Genomic DNA, 18,821 nt, shown 5'->3' on the forward strand with positions numbered 1-18,821 from the left:
TCCCTTCCCTTCCCTTCCCTTCCCTTCCCTTCCCTTCCCTTCCCTTCCCTTCCCTTCCCTTCCCTTCCCTTCCCTTCCCTTCCCTTCCCTTCCCTTCCCTTCCCTTCCCTTTCCCTTCCCTTCCCTTCCCTTCCCTTCCTCCCTTCCCTTCCCTTCCCTTCCCTTCCCTTCCCTTCCCTTCCCTTCCCTTCCCTTCCCTTCCCTTCCCTTCCCTCCCTTCCCTTCCCTTCCCTTCCCTTCCCGCACCTTCCTTCACCTTCCCTTCCCTTCCCTTCCCTTCCCTTCCCTTCCCTTCCCTTCCTTCCCGCACCTTCCCTTCCCTTCCCTTCCCTTCCCTTCCCTTCCCTTCCCTTCCCTTCCCTTCCCTTCCCTTCCCGCACCTTCCCTTCCCTTCCCGCACCTTCCCTTCCCTTCCCTTCCCGCACCTTCCCTTCCCTTCCCTTCCCTTCCCTTCCCTTCCCTTCCCTTCCCTTCCCTTCCCTTCCCTTCCCTTCCCTTCCCTTCCCTTCCCTTCCCTTCCCTCCCTTCCCTTCCCTTCCCTTCCCTTCCTTCCCTTCCCTTCCCTTCCCTTCCCTTCCCTTCCCTTCCCTTCCCTTCCCTTCCCTTCCTTCCCTTCCCTTCCCTTCCTTCCCTTCCCTTCCCTTCCCTTCCCGCACCTTCCCTTCCCTTCCCGCACCTTCCCTTCCCTTCCCTTCCCTTCCCGCACCTTCCCTTCCCTTCCCTTCCCTTCCCTTCCCGCACCTTCCCTTCCATTCCCTTCCCTTCACTTCCTTTCCCGCAACTTCCCTTCCCTTCCCTTCCCTTCCCTTCCCTTCCCCCCCCTTCCCTTCCCTTCCCGCCCCTTCCCGCACCCTCCCTTCCCTTCCCGCACCTTCCCACCTTCCCCCTTCCCGCATCCCTTCCCTTCCCGCACCTTCCCTTCCCGCCCTTCCCTTCCCTTCCGCCCTTCCCTTCCCTTCCCGCACCTTCCCTTCCCTTCCCTTCCCTTCCCTTCCCTTCCCTTCCCTTCCCTTCCCTTCCCTTCCCTTCCCTTCCCTTCCCTTCCCTTCCCTTCCCTTCCTTCCCTTCCCTTCCCTTCCCTTCCCTTCCCTTCCCTTCCCTTCCCTTCCCTTCCCTTCCCTTCCCTTCCCTTCCCTTCCCTTCCCCTTCCCTTCCCTTTCCCTTCCCTTCCCTTCCCGCACCTTCCCGCACCTTCCCTTCCCTTCCCTTCCATTCCCTTCCCGCACCTTCCCGCACCTTCCCGCACCTTCCCGCACCTTCCCGCACCTTCCCGCACCTTCCCGCACCTTCCCTTCCCTTCCCTTCCCTTCCCTTCCCTTCCCTTCCCTTCCTTCCCTTCCCTTCCCTTCCCTTCCCTTCCCTTCCCTTCCCTTCCCTTCCCTTCCCTTCCCTTCCCTTCCCTTCCCTTCCCTTCCCGCACCTTCCCTTCCCTTCCCTTCCCTTCCCTTCCTTCCTTCCCTTCCCGCACCTTCCCTTCCCTTCCCTCCTTCCCTTCCCTTCCCTTCCCTTCCCTTCCCTTCCCTTCCCTTCCCTTCCCTTCCTTCCCGCACCTTCCCTTCCCTTCCACCTTCCCTTCCCTTCCCTTCCCTTCCCTTCCCTTCCCGCACCTTCCCTTCCCTTCCCGCACCTTCCCTTCCCTTCCCGCACCTTCCCTTCCCTTCCCTTCCCGCACCTTCCCTTCCCGCACCTTCCCTTCCCTTCCCTTCCCTTCCCGCACCTTCCCGCACCTTCCCGCACCTTCCCGCACCTTCCCTTCCCGCACCTTCCCTTCCCTTCCCTTCCCGCACCTTCCCGCACCTTCCCGCACCTTCCCTTCCCTTCCCGCACCTTCCCTTCCCTTCCCTTCCCGCACCTTCCCGCACCTTCCCTTCCCGCACCTTCCCTTCCCGCACCTTCCCTTCCCTTCCCTTCCCGCACCTTCCCTTCCCGCACCTTCCCTTCCCGCACCTTCCCTTCCCGCACCTTCCCTTCCCGCACCTTCCCTTCCCTTCCCGCACCTTCCCTTCCCGCACCTTCCCGCACCTTCCCGCACCTTCCCTTCCCGCACCTTCCCGCACCTTCCCGCACCTTCCTGCACCTTCCCTGATTTAGTTGTCAGCTATAGCTGGCTATATATATATAGAAGGCTTCTCATGCTAATGTGATACATTTAGTTTTATTTCTAAATCAATAGCCTGAAATCAGAACAGGCTGAATTAGCAGTATTTTGCTCCCAAAATGTAACAGTTAATGACTGCATTACAGAAATTTTGTATTATACCAACTGAATTCTTTATCACTTACTATTATAGCAGAAAAAAAAAAGAAAAAAAAACATATAAAATGTTGAAGACAAAATGGGAAATAACTAAGTTCTTATTTTTTAACTCGTTTTCATCTGCACAGTATAAAAAATGTTTGTTCTCACAGACAAAAATTTTCCTTTTTAGTTGATACAGGTGAGAATAACCCTGTGCTGTATATGTGAGCATGACAGGCCATTTCTTTGAACTTCTGGTGGCTGTTGAACACTTGCCTTAAACAGAAGATGCAGTGTCAAAATTTGAAATGGCCATTGGCAGCTCAGAAGAGAGCACAGCATATGCTCCAGGTCCCTCAGCCAATAGTTCCAAAGCCCTGAGGTCCCTCTTCATTGTCTGATGAAGCCTTCTTGATGCTGCCCACCTGGAAAACCAGTAGCAGATAATAATCAGTGGGCCATAACAGGCTGGGAAATTTCTTGGTGATGTCCCTTATCCAGACCCCAGGAGCCCAACACACATCCCCATGGGCTGGACCTGGTTGGCATACTGGGACCTCTGTTTGTCTCAGAAGGCTGTCAACAATGACAACTTCCTTCTTCTTGCCTTAACTGAGGATGTTGTGACACAGGGGGTAGACTGTTCTGCCATAGGTGACCCTTCCAAACCAAATGGACCTTCAGCCACATTCTCATTTCTCCAGTCCTCAGATTCCAGGACCTGACACCTACTACATAAACTCACTTGTGAATGTGAGGTAGGTTGGAAAGGGTTGCTGGTAATCCAAGAAGTCACCAGTTTTCATTCTCCTCCAATCTCTCAAGGTCCCCTCTTTTTGCCTGGTGGTGCAAGAGTAGAGGATCCACTACTTATTGTGAAAGAAGTAATTACTTCTTTGTAAAGCAGATAGCAAATGAGTTTCTCCAAGGCATGGTAGAGCGTGGCTTCACCAGTCAATCTCTTCTTCAGAGTCCTTAACCCTTTTTTGTCTTTCTACTTCATCTCTCACCTCCTCCACTAGGCTGAGGAGACGGTGGAGACCCGAGTGCACTTCGCTGTTGTCCCTGCTGTCCTCAGAGAGTGGCACCAGGCTCTGGCACTCTGCAGCCTAAGACATAGTCTTTTCAGCTACTTCAGAGCTGCCTCTGAGTCATGACTCCACCGCTTTCCACTTGGGAGCAGGGGAGCTGGGGCACCTCCCTCTGCTCTAGTCTCAAGATCTTGCCATGTGGGAAAGCTTACCTTACTTCTTCAGCATGGTTCTTTACTCAAGAGAACTTCTTTCTGTGCAGTTCACCTAAAAGCCCTCACTGAAATCATCACTTCTGTTTCCCAAGCAGGAAAAAGCAACCTTTGAGCAGAGAGGGAGACAGACTTCCCACAATGGCTCTGCAGCCATGGCCACAGAAGTTATCTGCTGAAATGCTCGTTACAGCAGCAGGCCTTTGGAAGCACCAGGTAACCTCAGTTCCACTGACAGGGCCATGAGGCAAAAGATTATCAGTCCTGAGAATTCTGGACCCACGAGTGCAAAAGGGTGTAAAAATCTTTCCCTATGCTGTTCTCAAACATAAATATGTTATTGAGGGTTTCAAGCATACTGCCTTAACTCTTGCATAAAGAGGCAGAGGAATGAAAGTTATAGACAAGTTCAATTTACTTAAGTATAAACAATGCCCATCACTTACAGTGTATGGCCTCAAAATTTATTTTGTTTGTAGCAAAGGATTTCAGGCCAAAAAATTATGACTAACCCAACCTAAATTATTTAGAGAGCTCTGAAAAACAGCTTTCTTCCAGTTTAACACTTTAACAGTCTGCTTTTATCTTCCAAAAGATTAATATATACCAATAAGGAGAAAAAAGAATCCCCAAAACATTTTGGTGGAAAATAAAGTTACTTTATAGTTCTGTATTTAGTTCAAAGCATGCCTGAAATTTCATTAAATGCCTAAAATATTTCATTGTACTGAAATAAGCTTGATTATATTCAGTTTTCTTAATTTAGAAAAAGAAAACGTATTTTCAAGCATCCTGCACTATTTGTTCAAGGAATTATAAGAAACACAAGAAAAAATAAGGATTTCTAAATATTAGGTTTCGAGAACATTGTACTGCTCCTTGTGACGTTCTTTCTCTAAAATCCCTATTCTTCCAACATTAAATGCCTGCCAGTTGACACCTGAAATACAATATTGCCATTGGGGATACTGATAGGTGAAGCTACCAACAACATAGTGGACTAACTATTGTAGTTTCAACTGTGACAAAAATTCTGCTCTCACCATTACTTTTTTGGCAAAGCACAGAAATCCCTTGCTTGCCAAAGTACTTTCAAGGTCAATGACAAAGCATTTACTGTGAATTCCAGAAACTGGTTTTTATTTTAACAAAATTTCTGAGAAAAAATAGCTTAGTTGCTAAGCTTAAAAAACCCACAGAGCCTCTCAGCAGGTGGAAAAATGCAGCACCAAGAGTTTGGAGTGAAAGAACAAATAAAATATATTAAGAAACAATGAAAATTTATAGAAAAAAGTATTTATGACCTCACTTGTCATTTGTTCCCTCTGCAATTCTCTCTATTCCATTCAAAAATATAAAATGTATATTTTTTTTCCAAAATTCAAATGACACCAAATAAAATGTCTATTTATAACAGTGTGAGAATGAAAGGGAAGATTTACTTAGGGCTTAATATACTTTTGGGACCAAGTCTTGAACCTACGAATGCTCTGGAGGCATATGTTAACAATTTTGTAAAGCAGACATGGTTGTTTCTTAGCACTGCAGTTATATATATAATGGAGTACATGTGCTTCTCAGAAAGTGATTAACAACAATTTTCTGACCTTTGAAACAGTACTAAGTAATGCTTTTGTTTTTACACACAAAAAATTAGTAATTTCTCTAGCCTGTTAGTTTGGACACTGAAGTTTATGAGGATGTACTTGGATAACACTATGCTTGAAAGGAAACTATTCATTTAAATTCTTTACAATTAAAAGAAAAAGGTCATTTTTAAAGCAGAATGCACCTCACAGAATACTTAGGGGGCCAATGTAACTGCCTTTCCTAACTCTTCTTTTAGTAGATTCCTGCATCAGAAAAAGGTGGAATTTTAAGGGCTTGACTTAATTTTGCATGACCATAACTAACCCTTCTCGGCCTCTTCACTGACATTATCTGTCTTTAGAGAGATCATTTTACTGAAGGACGTGCATGCAATTGCAAGAGACAGCCTTTTCTTTAGTGGTGATCAGGGATCAGTGTAAAGTAACTTCTCTCAGTTGTTTTGTGGAAATTTTTTTATAAGCTCTGAGGTTGTACTGAAAGGCACAGTACTAGGAGGCTACAATAGTTTAAGTGTGAGGGTTATGCCCTATTTAGAGAAATATTTCTTATGTTTTTAATGTGTTTATTAAGCTATCTATGAAGAACAATCTGGTATGAGTTCTGCTCATTCAGAGACTAGAGGAGAAGTTAAGCTATACTGAATTCTTGAGTCTCCTGCAGGTTTGACTGAGTTTTCTTAATGAAGAAAAGGGGCCCTGTGTGAGATCTTTAAGCTGTGCTTGCAATGGGGAACGAGACAGGGGATATGGCTCCCTAAGCATGAAGAGTACAGAGGTGGATGCAGACCAGAGACTGCCCAAACTGAACGCTGCAGGATGCAAAAAGTACAAATTTCCTAGAGGACTCTAAGAGTAATTGGTTATTCAGAGATGTTGGTACAACACAAGATTATCACTGATGTTCAAAATAAAGCCAGCTGGGATATACAATGACAAAAATTCCTTCATTTGCAAGAAGGATCTCATATGATCAAACAGAATTGTATTTGTATAATGAGACTGGATCTGGTTGGTTCAGTGTGTTTTATGCTTTCTTAATTAGGAATTATTTACCTCAGCTTCTAATAAAAGGCTGAGAATATGAATAAAAGACGACATAATAATCTTGGAATGGAATAGATCTTGCAAGTGAGTATGATGTCAAAATGAAAATATTAATTAATCCATTTTCCAACATAGAGATTGTGAGTAACTTTATACACTTGACCTTCCTACAGGGAATGAGTTACAAATGTTCTTAATGGAGTCTGGTGGCATGAATGGTGCTGTAGGAAGCACCCTTGAAACGTGGTGTTCCTTTGCTCTCAGTTGTGGAGGAGGAAGACAGTGTTTGAGGTTTGTCTGTAAAACAGCTAGCACACTCTTGCTTTTTGACTTTTGAATACCCTCAGCATTACGGTGGTAGCTCAGTGTACTGTTCTCATTTTACACCACCTTTGTAAGCTAATAAAAGTTGAACATGCATTGAGTTTTAATGAAAAAGAGCAGGCAGTGATGTAAATTAGATTATTTTAGAGACTGACACTGTGACTTTTTAACATCAATATAATATATTTCTGAATTGTGTAAGAAAATGCTGCCTAAAACTTTCTTCTGAAAGAAGAAAACAGGTACTTCCTCTGAAGGAAAATGAAGTTTTATTTTTACAATAAAATCCTCCCAAACCTCATCAACAAAAACTTGTTCAGGACCTGCAAAATGTAGTAAATTCCAGATGTTTCTCCCATAATTTGTTGCGTTTTTTAATTTTTTGTACTGCTTCTTTGTGTAAAGGCAGAATTCATTATATATTTTATTTTGGAATGCTGTGAAGGGTCAGTGTGTAACATGTCTACCAGTCTAGCCATCCAACTAGGCAATTGCATCCCTTTGGCCACAATTTTCTACTTCATTTCACTCTAAGCAGATCTCTCCCTCCTCCCTTTGTTTTAGTTTGTGTTTGGCTTTTGAACTGAAAAAAAACCCAATTATTTTATTTAAATTTTCAGTTTTCCCATTCATAATTTTCTTCAAGGTTCTTCTAGAAAGTGTCCTGTGGATAATCTTGCTGTCTTGTCTAAAAGATCTAATTTACGTGTATAATGCACTTGGAATAGACAATACATTAACAGAGAATCATGGCTGTGATATGCCAGGTGGTATTAAAGTCCTATTGATCAAAACAGAAACAGAAAAAAAAAAATGGAGAAAAAGATTTAGTAAAGAAAAGGCATCCTCAGTTTTCCCCTCCAACCACTCACCATTCTCACCTCTCCCCCTGCTCTTCTTTCACAGCAAAAAAAATATTAGCATGTATTTTTTTAAGCAATTACCTTCTCCAGCTGTGCTGGTCAGCTTGCCTGTCACATAGGTTCTCTCATAATGTACCACTGCTCTTATCCTATAGGCACACACTAAATCCCTATCTGCAGGACAGTTTGTCTGTAGCTGAGTTACATGAATAAATTTACAGAAGATGGTCCAATGAGAAAGAGAGAATTACTTTCAATGCTTATCAACTTCTCTCAGAAATACACTTGGCTTTCGAAAGCATCTGTAGTTAGTACTCCCAGTAACCCCCTCCTCCATGCAATTTCTTTTTTTTTTGTGTCTTTGTCATGAAATTATGGGCCAAGGCCCATTCCTCTTGTTACAGAGACCTCTGGCATCATGGACTGTGCTTGAAACAAAACCAAATTGCCATTTGAAGAAGTGCAGCACCCAAAACGTTCATCCAACCCAGTAGATAATGGTATACTTATTGCATGCTTTTGCTGAAGCCTTTGCAAAGCCCTCAATATTATTAAAATTTCTGCTTAGATCTCATTCCATGTTGGTTTGTTGAGAGTCTCTTGTTACCTTGGCACTCATTGTCATTGCCTGGATGAATGTCTGGTGAGTCTGAATGTGGTAACACCTGACAGAGAGCACATCTCCACTTCAGCAGTTCCATGTCTCTTGTTTGCTGTAGACAGACTTCACATTCACTGACAGTTAACTCTCTTTTTTTTTTTTTTTGACAAATTTGGAATATGGGCCTCTCTGAGGATGTGATTTTCACTTCTCCTAACATTATATTATGAATACTTTCTAGACAAGATGCCTCTATTGCAGTTTGCATTCTTCTTCCATCTACTTGATCTAAGGTTTTCTGTTCTTCTTCTGTTCAGCTCCACCACAATGCCTGCCTAAGTGGCACTAACAGGGAGCGTTCCATGTCTACTTTCACCATTTCAGACTTGAGTCATTGCAAGATCCCTCCCACCTCCAAATGTTAAAAGGGATGTTAAAAGGGTACTGCAATCTCAAAAAGACCAATACAGTCTACATATAATCATATAAATAAAAAAGTGACAGTTCATTTTTTATTAAGAAAATAAACAATCTTATTTTTGTATTATAAATGCTTATTCCTGCAGTTCTTGGCAGGCTGCTATGAATATAAGTTATGCCAGACAAAAATAGGAATGAATCCTTATCCAAGTTGCTCAATTAACTGAACAAATCAATTTAATTGCAATTCGCTTATTGTTCTCTTTTTTCTCACCCCAACCTCCAAAAAAAATTAAATACCAGTTTTTGTTTTATCCAACAGACTGGAAGGGTTGTGCTCTTGGATCTGGAAAGACTGAATTGTTTTTGTTGGTTAAGGTCTACTCAGTTTACCTATCAAATTCTCATTTTCTCAATCTTCCTTAGCATGAAGAGCACATCATGGTCCACTGGGGTTAAACTTGAAAGATAGGAAAGTCTTTGGAACATAGCATTTTTTTTGTTGGTTGGTTGGTTGGTTGGTTGGTTGGTTGGTTATTTTCCCAACTTGCTATCAATAATTGAAATATTTAAAATTTTATCAAAATTTTAAAAGATCAGTTGTTTGGAAAATTTTGTTATTTGGGGTAGGGATGGTCATAGCCCTTTTTTTACAATTTTTCTCTTGTGAAAAGTGTAGTAGTTACTCTTAAGAGACTTTTTCCACCAAAGTGTAATTTCTGTATTTAGAATAAATAATCAGAAAATATGTTTATTTTTATCAAAACTTCTAACACTTTTTTGCATTACTTAGTAGGAAATAATATTGAATTATCATAGTAAATAGATATTGCATCTAAATACAAGCTTTAAAATCAGATAATCATAATGAAAAGAGAGCAGAGAACAGAGATTTCCAAATTTTCATTTAAGAAGTTCTTAAAGTTTGTTATACATTTTTCATAAGTTCATAAAAAGGTGAATTGTTCTGTTCTGACCATTCACCTTGAAAAATGTGAATGAAAATGAGTAATGAAAAGTTTCAGGCCTTGAACATGAAAGTCCATGCTCATTTTTCTGATTTATTGTACTACTGTGTATCTAAGACTAACCTACACTGCTGTGCAAGTTTCACTTTGCTCTAGGTTAGTACAGTATTAAAGTCAAAACATGTAACAGGTAAGAGACACAAAAAGAGGTTAAATTGAGAAATCTTTTGTTTTCACATTCCGTCATGTTACTTCAGGGAGTCTTCTTCTATGTTTAAACTGACCAATGACACATTTAAATTGGGATTTGAGGTCACTTCTTTCATACTATCGAGTTCAGTACATGCTAAAATACTTCCAAAGTAAAGCTCAATTGAATTATGCAGTAGGGTAACTAATGCTCATGCTTTGATCTTCTTGAAAGTAGGCAGAGGTTAAAGCATATGCAATCTAGAATGGATGCAGCAGAGAATGAACAGAAGCTCTTAAAATCTCAAATTTTTTCCCAAGTCCCTAAGTCTCAGAAGAAATTTTTCAATTTCTTATGCATACTTTAATATCCTGTTGACTTCCTATGCCTATGGATTTTTGGAAGAATAATAGTGGGCTTTTGTTCTCTCATCACACTGGGGGAAAAAACTGGAAACAGAAGTATTTGGAGTGCTTTTTCATGGAAAATGTGACTGGAAAAAAATCCTAGCAGTAAAACTATAAAGAGAAGCAGGGAAAATGCAAAAAATTTTTAAATCATAATTAAACCATTTTGCACCCGTATATGATGCACTGGTTCTGAGTTCCTTTTCAAAGGCTTGTTAAAAATGTGAATATGAGCTAATGCTTGTGTTCATTTGCTCATATCAGCCCTGTGTTATTCGGGTTACAGAGTGAAATGTTTAAAAGTTAACGCAAGGTATAACTCCCTGTCATTGCACATCGTCCAAGGATAATCAAAAACTCCCCATGAAAATCCATAGTATGCCAAGTAACTAAAGGCTGTACTACCAAGCACTTTGGAAAAGAGGTGGTTTGAGGATTGTGTAATCAATCTGAATTCTGATGTCTCCATATCCATCTCTCAATTCTCTTCCTTTTCCTGCTTTTGCAGTAATGGGGTACTTCCAGGCAGCTTGGTGTGGCTGCTTTATACATTGCTCAGCAGTAGTATAAACCTGGTCTGGGAATGTGCCAGGGTGAATTTGGCACACAGACAAGATTTTTTTCCTGAAGAACAGAAATTAGAAGAGACATTTCATTTCTTTGTACCTTCAGTCAAATGTGAACGTGATTCCACAAAAAGAGGAAACTCAGTCTTGTCAGCTTCACAGATTTCCTCCATTCATGCTCCCCAGTCTGCGGCAAATAGCAGAAATGTGGACATTTTGGAAAACTTCAAACTGGAAAGCATCAGACATTTTGAATATATAAGCTCTAACAAGCCGCTATTATAATAGTCAGGAAAAGATTTTCTGAACTCAGGTCTTGACACAAGAAAGAATGTGTCATTCACTATTAAAAATCAACCAACAAGTAAAAAAGCATTGAAAAGCTGAAAAAAATAGTGCCAGTAGATTAAAAGACATCCTGTTTGGTCCCTCTTTCTGAAAGCATCTCTATAAAATAGGTTTATTTCTTATGCAAACATGCAAGGCAAAAAAAAAATCTCATAACCTAAAAGGAAATTTTATGAGGTAAAAATCCTCAGTAGCTTCCTACATAGGACATAAATGAGGGACTGAACATTTTCCAGCATGTAAGTGGAATTATCTTTTTGTAAGTTATACATTAGACCCACTCAAAACCCAAATGCAATCACACACACTGGTGATAGCAGAATAGGCCTCCAGCTGCACAGGTTTATTAGAAAGAGATATGGTAGAGCACTACAGGGCTTTGTAACTGCTGTGGAACAGAGAGAGAGAGATTTTCACCTGCTGCTGCATGGCTGAGCTGTAATAAGGCATGATCCTTAGGAAGGTATTAATACACATAAATATATGCAGACATATAAATCTATGCTTAAGTGCATAGGTTGTTTAAAATGCATCAGGAAAATTATGTAAAAGAATTATATAACTGTTAAATAGAAGGAAAAAAATTGAAGAAACCACAAAATTAAGTGCAATGAAAAGAAGAAAGCCAGCTTACACCATTTCAAATTTTTTTACAAGACCAGAGGAAAACCAGTAAAAGAACATATGTTGGACCTGCTCATTCATTTGCAATGCCCAAACTGTTTATGCCTTACAAGAAAACAGGAAAGTGTAAAGAGATTCCTTCCTCTGACACCACACTGTGACTACATCCTAACAAAGGTTTGATCCTTTTTTTGCTCTGAGGACCCCCATTTAGGTTTTCTGAACACCTGACTGGTTTAATGTCAATGATCTTAAGCAATTTTTAGGAGTATTCAAAGGAGATCCTCTGTTACCTTTTTTAGAGATTTAATCTAATGTCACAGTAGTCATGGAATACTTGTTAGACACTGCTTGATTTAGAAAGCCTAGAATGAAAAATGCCAGCAATTAAAACTTATGGTCACTCTCTGTGCAAAGAACAAATGTATCCCCAGGAAGATTTTGAAATGGTGAGTTTTTCTTCTTAGCTTCACGTAGCACCGTACATCTTTCTGATGATATAAAAGTAGGTTTTATATTTTTATGGTTTTCAGCTGGCATTCATATGCCAAGGGATTACACATAGCTTCTGTAAGAAAACCTAATGTCATTGGTTTTGTAGGGGAATGCTGAAGAACAGACTGTGTATTTCTCACTTCTGCAGTGACCCAGCTCTTTGTGGAGGCATGAAGTTTCCTAGGACTGTCGATGACTTCCTCATCTCTGGCTGCTTCTATTGGGCTCAGTCAAGATGCTATCTTCCACCTTCCCTGATTTAAAAAAAAAAAAAAAAGACAGTATTTCTAATAGTAGGTAATAAAGAAAATTATTTCACTGAGTTTCCTTTAAACAGGGTAGGAATGAAAAGGAGACTTTGTTTTCCATTTTTCTTCATTGGTTGGGATGGTGTGATGACAGTAAAAGCATGGTGTTAGAGTGAAGAAAGTGTGTCAAACCTGCCTTTACCAATTACATACTGTAGACCTAAATTGGAAGTTTTCATATTCCAGAGGAGGGAAGTTTTAGTTTCAGAGGTCTATGATGTTTTATTATTAGAAGGTAATTTTCTGTAAACATACTTATCTACAGAAACTATTCTGAGTACCAGTCTCCCTAGTAATAAATAGTAGTGAATTTGCTGGTTAAGTTTAAAATAAAAAAAATCCCCAAACATAGTATCTTGGCAAAGGTAGAAGGTTATTGGTTGTGAGACATGTTTTTAATTGGAAGTGAAATATAAGACTTAGCTGTAATAATAGTAAAGCCATTACAATCAAAGCTGATCTATAGTTAATATTTTTGTGCATGTGTGTAGCAAGTAAGATTGATAACTTAATGTATTAAATAATACTCTTAAAAAAGGAATATTAAATAATATATAAAAAATACACTGAATGTAGTTGAAGGTCTTTCTTCAAAGGTTTGACCAAAATATTTATGGAGTTTATATGACCCTCTTTTCTGGTCTCTGTTAAAGTATGGAAAGTAAACAAGAAACTTTTTGGATTCTAAGGAGAGAAAATGATGAATTTTCCACTTAATTTCTACTTAGGTGGCTTTCTGTTGTTACTTTCCTTAATAATCTGAATGTGACCAGTCAGGAATGGAATCAGTAAAACTATGAAGAATGAATTGGGATCTTTTCAATGTAATATCATCAAGTTGCTAAGGTTATTATGTCACCCACACTTAGGGTTGTTCAACTGCCCACTAAGCTCTGAAAACATCACCTACAATCTCATACTCACTATTAATATCTATTTATTGAATTCTGCAAAAAGTTCAAGAGTGATGTAATTCAAAAGCCTTGTTTTAAGTTCCCCTTCTTTTTAATCTTGGCAGATACCTAACCATCATGGTGCTTGTTCTCATTTCAAATGCCATGGCCTTCACAGGGGATGGAAGAAATATGCTATTTGTAGGAAACTTCTTCAGTATGTTTGAAATTAACAAGCTGGGGACTATAAAAGAGTATCAGATTTCAATTAATAAATATTTTCTAGCTAAAAATGCCTTCCAGAAAAGGAGTAATTCCAGAAAGTTCTGGTCTTACAACACAAATTTCAGATTCATAGGAGGAAGAAAATAATCTCTGTTTTCAATAAAAATAATAGCTACTGGAAATTGTGTAATAGTTGCAGTTATCTCACCTTTGAAATTAATAATAACACTGGTTCCTGGTTAAAATAGTCTGTCATATTTTAAAGGTAAAACTTGGATCATCTGTAGTAAAAAAAAAAAAAAAAAGGAAAATACAGGCAGCAGAGAGCAAACATTAAAATCACCTTCTAATAAAAGATGATAGGCAAGTAATAGCATATCTGACAGTCAGAAATGGTCAACTCAGAAACTTCTATCAAATTATTACAGTTGCCTGAAAATACATTTAGTGCTTCAAACTGGTAGGTTTGTGGAGAGTACTCCTTTAAAATTACTGTCTTTGGAACAAAAGAATGAGTTAGGTACCCAGCTCTGTAAAACTAAATTGAAGCTATAAAAAAAACAACAACAAAAAAAATCGTGGTCAAATAAGTCAGACACTGATGGATTCCTGGATGATATTTAAACATTCATGAAATGTTTAACTCCATTTTACAGACATACACAAGAGCTTTATAGCACTGTTAGGGCAGGAGAGCAGATAACAGTTCTATTATAAGTTACACTTTGGACCCTACATTTATTTGTGCATGAACACATCCTAACACGTACATTTAGAGGTAAATGAATGCACGCTAGAGAAGATTTTCTCATTCAGCCTAAAATGTCACATTTTTTTTTTTTCAAATGTGATAAGAGAGCAATTTTTCAGAGAAAAAATTATCTCATCTGAAAAGCCTTTTTTGAACTATTTGACCTAGAAAAAAATTCATAAATTCCATTTTTTCAAAATAATGTCCATCCATTTTCTGAAGCTGCAGCTTAAACTGCTCTATACAGGGAAAAAAATTACATTAACTACAATAAAATAGTAATAAGTATTAACCTTAAAGGACAAAGGATTGGAAATTAGCCTTGTACACAATGCCTTAATACTTCTAAGGAGTTACAGAAAATCTGTGATATTCATATTGAACCAAAGGTATTCAGGTAAGATTAAGTTGTGAAGTCATACACATATGTGATTGAAGATAAGTAGGGAAATATTTATGTTTTACACAGTGCATTCCCTGAAGGGGTGCCTAGCGCCTACTCTACCTGATATTGCAGGCAATGGAGGGTGAGGAACGATGATTTGGTAACACATTAAAAACAGCTCCACTTCCAGTGGAAAAAGCACATGGTTGTGAAGACTGAAATAGATTTTCCCTCCTGCCACTCCCCACCTACCCACACAAAGGACCCAAGCTGGAATTGCTGGGGTTGTGCAGAGTAGAGCAAGCCAATGTCAGCGCAGGGAAAATGCAGACTGCAATCATGATTCCTCAGACTTCAGAAGAGTGATGCTTGGTTTCTTTCTGCATTTGAAGGTACAGCCATGTTCAGCGTTATATAAATGCAGTGTAATCCCCAGATTTTGGTCCATTCCTATGAAAGTTAGGCCTCCTTATGAGCTCATACTTCAGTGAGTCCCAGTCTTGTTTTGTGAACGTTACAGGTACTGACAGCTACCACGGAATGTCTCTGCAAATCTGATATCCATTTCCTAGAGTCAGTCCAGATACAACAGTGGAGTATGCACGGGTTTGGGGTAGGGTTACCCAGGATGTTCCCAGACAAACAAAGGTTTATAAGCAGTGGGTTTTTACACTTGCCTGAAGGAGGTGCCTCACTCTGTTCTCAAAAGCTTCAGTAAGTTTTGTGGTAAAGTAAATAATATGAGGCAGTGGGTTTATGAGATTTGCCTCTTCCACTACAACTGATACTGCTATATTCTGAAATATGTGATATCCATCAGGACCACTCTTTGAACTAGTGGAGGCTGTAAATACCTGGAAAAGTTGTGCATCCGGACACCTTTCTCTGCTGCAGGAGCTGCTTGCAGTGCTGATGCACTGTCAGTGCAGCTGGGTTTTAAATAAGCCATTTTGTGTACAAAACCAGTGAACTCTGAACTTCTAGAAATCTGTGATTTTTCTCCTTATTAGATGTCCTGGCCTTAGTATTACATCTTACCTCTGTCTCCTGCAGCACTTGGACATAAGAAACTCATGCTGTGTATAGTCCAGAAGTATGATCATAAGGATTGGCTGGAAGGTAAGATCAATGCTGAATATGTGATAGTTGAACCTTTTTTTGCCTTCCCTTACTGACAAGCCAAGTCACAGTCTGTGTTCTTTACCTGACATCAGTTTTCACAGAATTTCTAAGCTACTATGCACCTTCCAGTTTTTCTTACTCCCACCAGCCTGGTCAGCCTGCAAGGCTGTGTCAAGCTGCACAAGGATCCTGTGCATGCTCTCAAGGATGGCCCCTACTTCGACATGCTTCCCGGTACCTTCCTGCACATCCAAAGCTTTCCTACACAACTCTGGTTAATTTCTCTCTCTCAGATCTCCACAGTGGCACCTCCCAGCTGGTCTAACGCTACAAGTGGAAGCACAAGTTTGGATATTTTGGAGCACTATGGGTAAAAGCTGGATATTAAAACATTTGAAGTCCTGTGTCTCAACAATAGACTCAACACAGCTGTCATAATGAAATACATTAGTTTGCATATCCCCGCCAAGAGTCAGCTTTCCCAACAGACAAAATTGAAGGCTATAAGAACAGTTTCCTTAAAAGATGGAGTTGCAACAATATAGCAAAAAAAACAGAAAAAGAAAAAGGCAACAAAATTTGTGATGAAGGCTATGTTTAACAATAGTCACATTTTGTTCCTCAGCATTTTGCCTAGATTACACTTCTCTTTTTGTCAGGTCAAGTTGAAGACTCCTTTGAATTTAAGTCAGATCTATCTTTCTCCTATTTTCTCAGGCTCTTGCTGTCTTCTCTCACAGAAATAGGTAAGAAAGGGTAAGGATGGGTCAAGTCTAAGACAAAAATATGCTAAGATATACTGTCCCAGCTTTTGCTTGTGTTTTGGAAGACCTAACTTGTGAAACTGGGCACTGAGAGACTTCCTTGTGTCATTCCCTTTTCTCCTCATTCTTAAGGTTCTTGCATTTCTATCCTACTTCTTCATTTCCACATTCTTTGGTGTAGGCTGCTTTTTTTCCCTTGTGCATATTTCTGTACACACATTCATAAAACCTTGTTCTTTCTATTAAAAGAAATATAAAGTGAATAGACCTCTTTTCTACATTCATTCTCTTTCTCAATATCACATGGTTTAGCTTGCAATGAAATTTATCTTTTTGAAGACTCAGTCACAAGACCAGGTTGAAATGCTACCTGAGAGGATAGAATTGGAGGAAAACCAGAAAGGACAATCAAATATAATAACTTCCCTGTAAGATAGGAGGGATGGTAGGAAAAGAATATGCTTAGAATGCATTTGGTAGTTTTTGATCCTGCAGTTCTTTTCATTAACAGACTATAACTCTGACCATTTATAGACTAGAAAACCATACAAAATACAAAGAAAGGTAGTAAATAGGTAGAATATTTTTTAATGCAGGACTTCTCATGGCAGACACGCTAGAAATCTTGGATGAATTAGAATTCAAGTTTGTCTTAAATCTTAAGTGCACTTAGCTAAGTATTAACCTTCAAGTCTTTTAATGTAATTATAATGGAAAATAATACTTTCTATGCTTTATATGGGATTTCATTCCTTAAAAGTTTTAATGGAGCTGTTTCTGAAGATTACTGGAGTATTTTAGGTAAAATGCCAAATATATTATTTTAAATAGAAAGCTTATGTGCTATTCACCATGTTTCATGTTTAGAAATTGGCAGAAGCCAGTCAGAAAATTAATGTTTTTATAGCTATATTTTTTTGTAAGGGGATTAGTCTAATGCGTTGCCTAAGATTTAGCTGCCTTAATTTGAAACATTATTTCCCCACAAGCATAAGCACAGTACCTTACTCTTGGATATTTCACTTCATGGTCAAATATATCAGCCTAAGCCCTTTATGATAAAGTCAGTATACAAATTCTTCTAATATCACTGCTGCAGGGTGTTGCTCTCCAAAATCAGACTGAGGCAGATATCTGGGGAAAGGAATGCCTCTGGCTGGTGTAGTTACCTCCAAGAGAGCACATCTGCCAAGACAAAGATAGTTTTCCCACACAGTCACAGGGGGCCCAATCATGCCCACAGTACTTCTTGGTTTGGGGCAAAGTGATAAAAGCATAAATTATGATTTGTATCCAAAGTTGGAGTCTTGGAGAAGCAGAGATTTTTACTCTTACTGGCCCTCTGATAGAAAAGCAGAGATGAAAATATTTTCTTTTTTGATCTCTAAAACCAGATAAATCAGCTATAATATATCACTCTACAAACTAGGAGACACTTTTTAAAATTTACCTTTCTGATATCAGTCAGGATAAGCAACAGGGTAAGATATAAACCTACATGTCTACCCCATAGTTTGGGGATAAAAAAACAGGTACAATTGGTCTGGATAGAAAGCCAGTAATAAATATGTATGTGGTTTCATGCAGGAGCTAATGGCTTTGCTTTTTATAATGCCCATGGAAAACAATAGTTTTTTAATATTGTCTATCTACATGATTTATATTTCATGCTAGTTCACAAAGGACTCTGGTTAGTATGTGATTTATGGTTGGAGCAAAATAATTGTCTGAAGCCTAGCTGAAGGTAGGCTTTCAACACATTAATAATACATTAGCTCATGTTTCTTTCTTGGCATTGCCTATGCAAATTTCTATTATCATAATAAAAATGACTGTTTATTTTAGATTGGAAACAGCTTTAGGTGAAAACATGTTTTTTTATCAGGTGTCTTGAATAAATACTAACTTCCATTCCCTGATAAACTTTTAACCAAAGCTTTAATTTAGTCTCAGCTGGTATTTGGTCAGGTAAGTAGAGGGAGAAACAGCTAGAAATTGAGAGGATCTCTCTGTGCTCCTCTTTGGCAAGTGTGGTAAAAGTCCACCCTGGCCTGAAACTTTAAACACTGATAACCATCACTGGAAAATGATTCATGAATGTGAATCATTCACAAACAGTGGACATATAATTTCAGATTTAAAAAATTTGCCTAAATTTGTTAATTTTGTCAAGTAAGCACAGGTGAAGATAATTTCATTCAAAATAATTACTTTCTGTCAGAGGCAAACAGCAATACATATTGTCTGTCCAAAATAGTATTATATTTGATTGCACTTATGTTAGGTAGATCAGAAATTAACTTCTCTGCTTGAAGTAATTTGTGACTTGATTACCTGCTGAATCATTTCCCTTTCCAAATGATGATTTCACAGCAGCAGCCATATAAAAAAACATCATATTTTTGCAAATATATAAGGCATTTATTCACAG

The sequence above is a fragment of the Pseudopodoces humilis genome, chromosome 1 (genome assembly GCF_049639895.1).
Source record: "Pseudopodoces humilis isolate 2021_Gansu_Grassland_sample_001 chromosome 1, ASM4963989v1, whole genome shotgun sequence".
In the NCBI taxonomy this organism is placed as follows: domain Eukaryota; kingdom Metazoa; phylum Chordata; class Aves; order Passeriformes; family Paridae; genus Pseudopodoces; species Pseudopodoces humilis.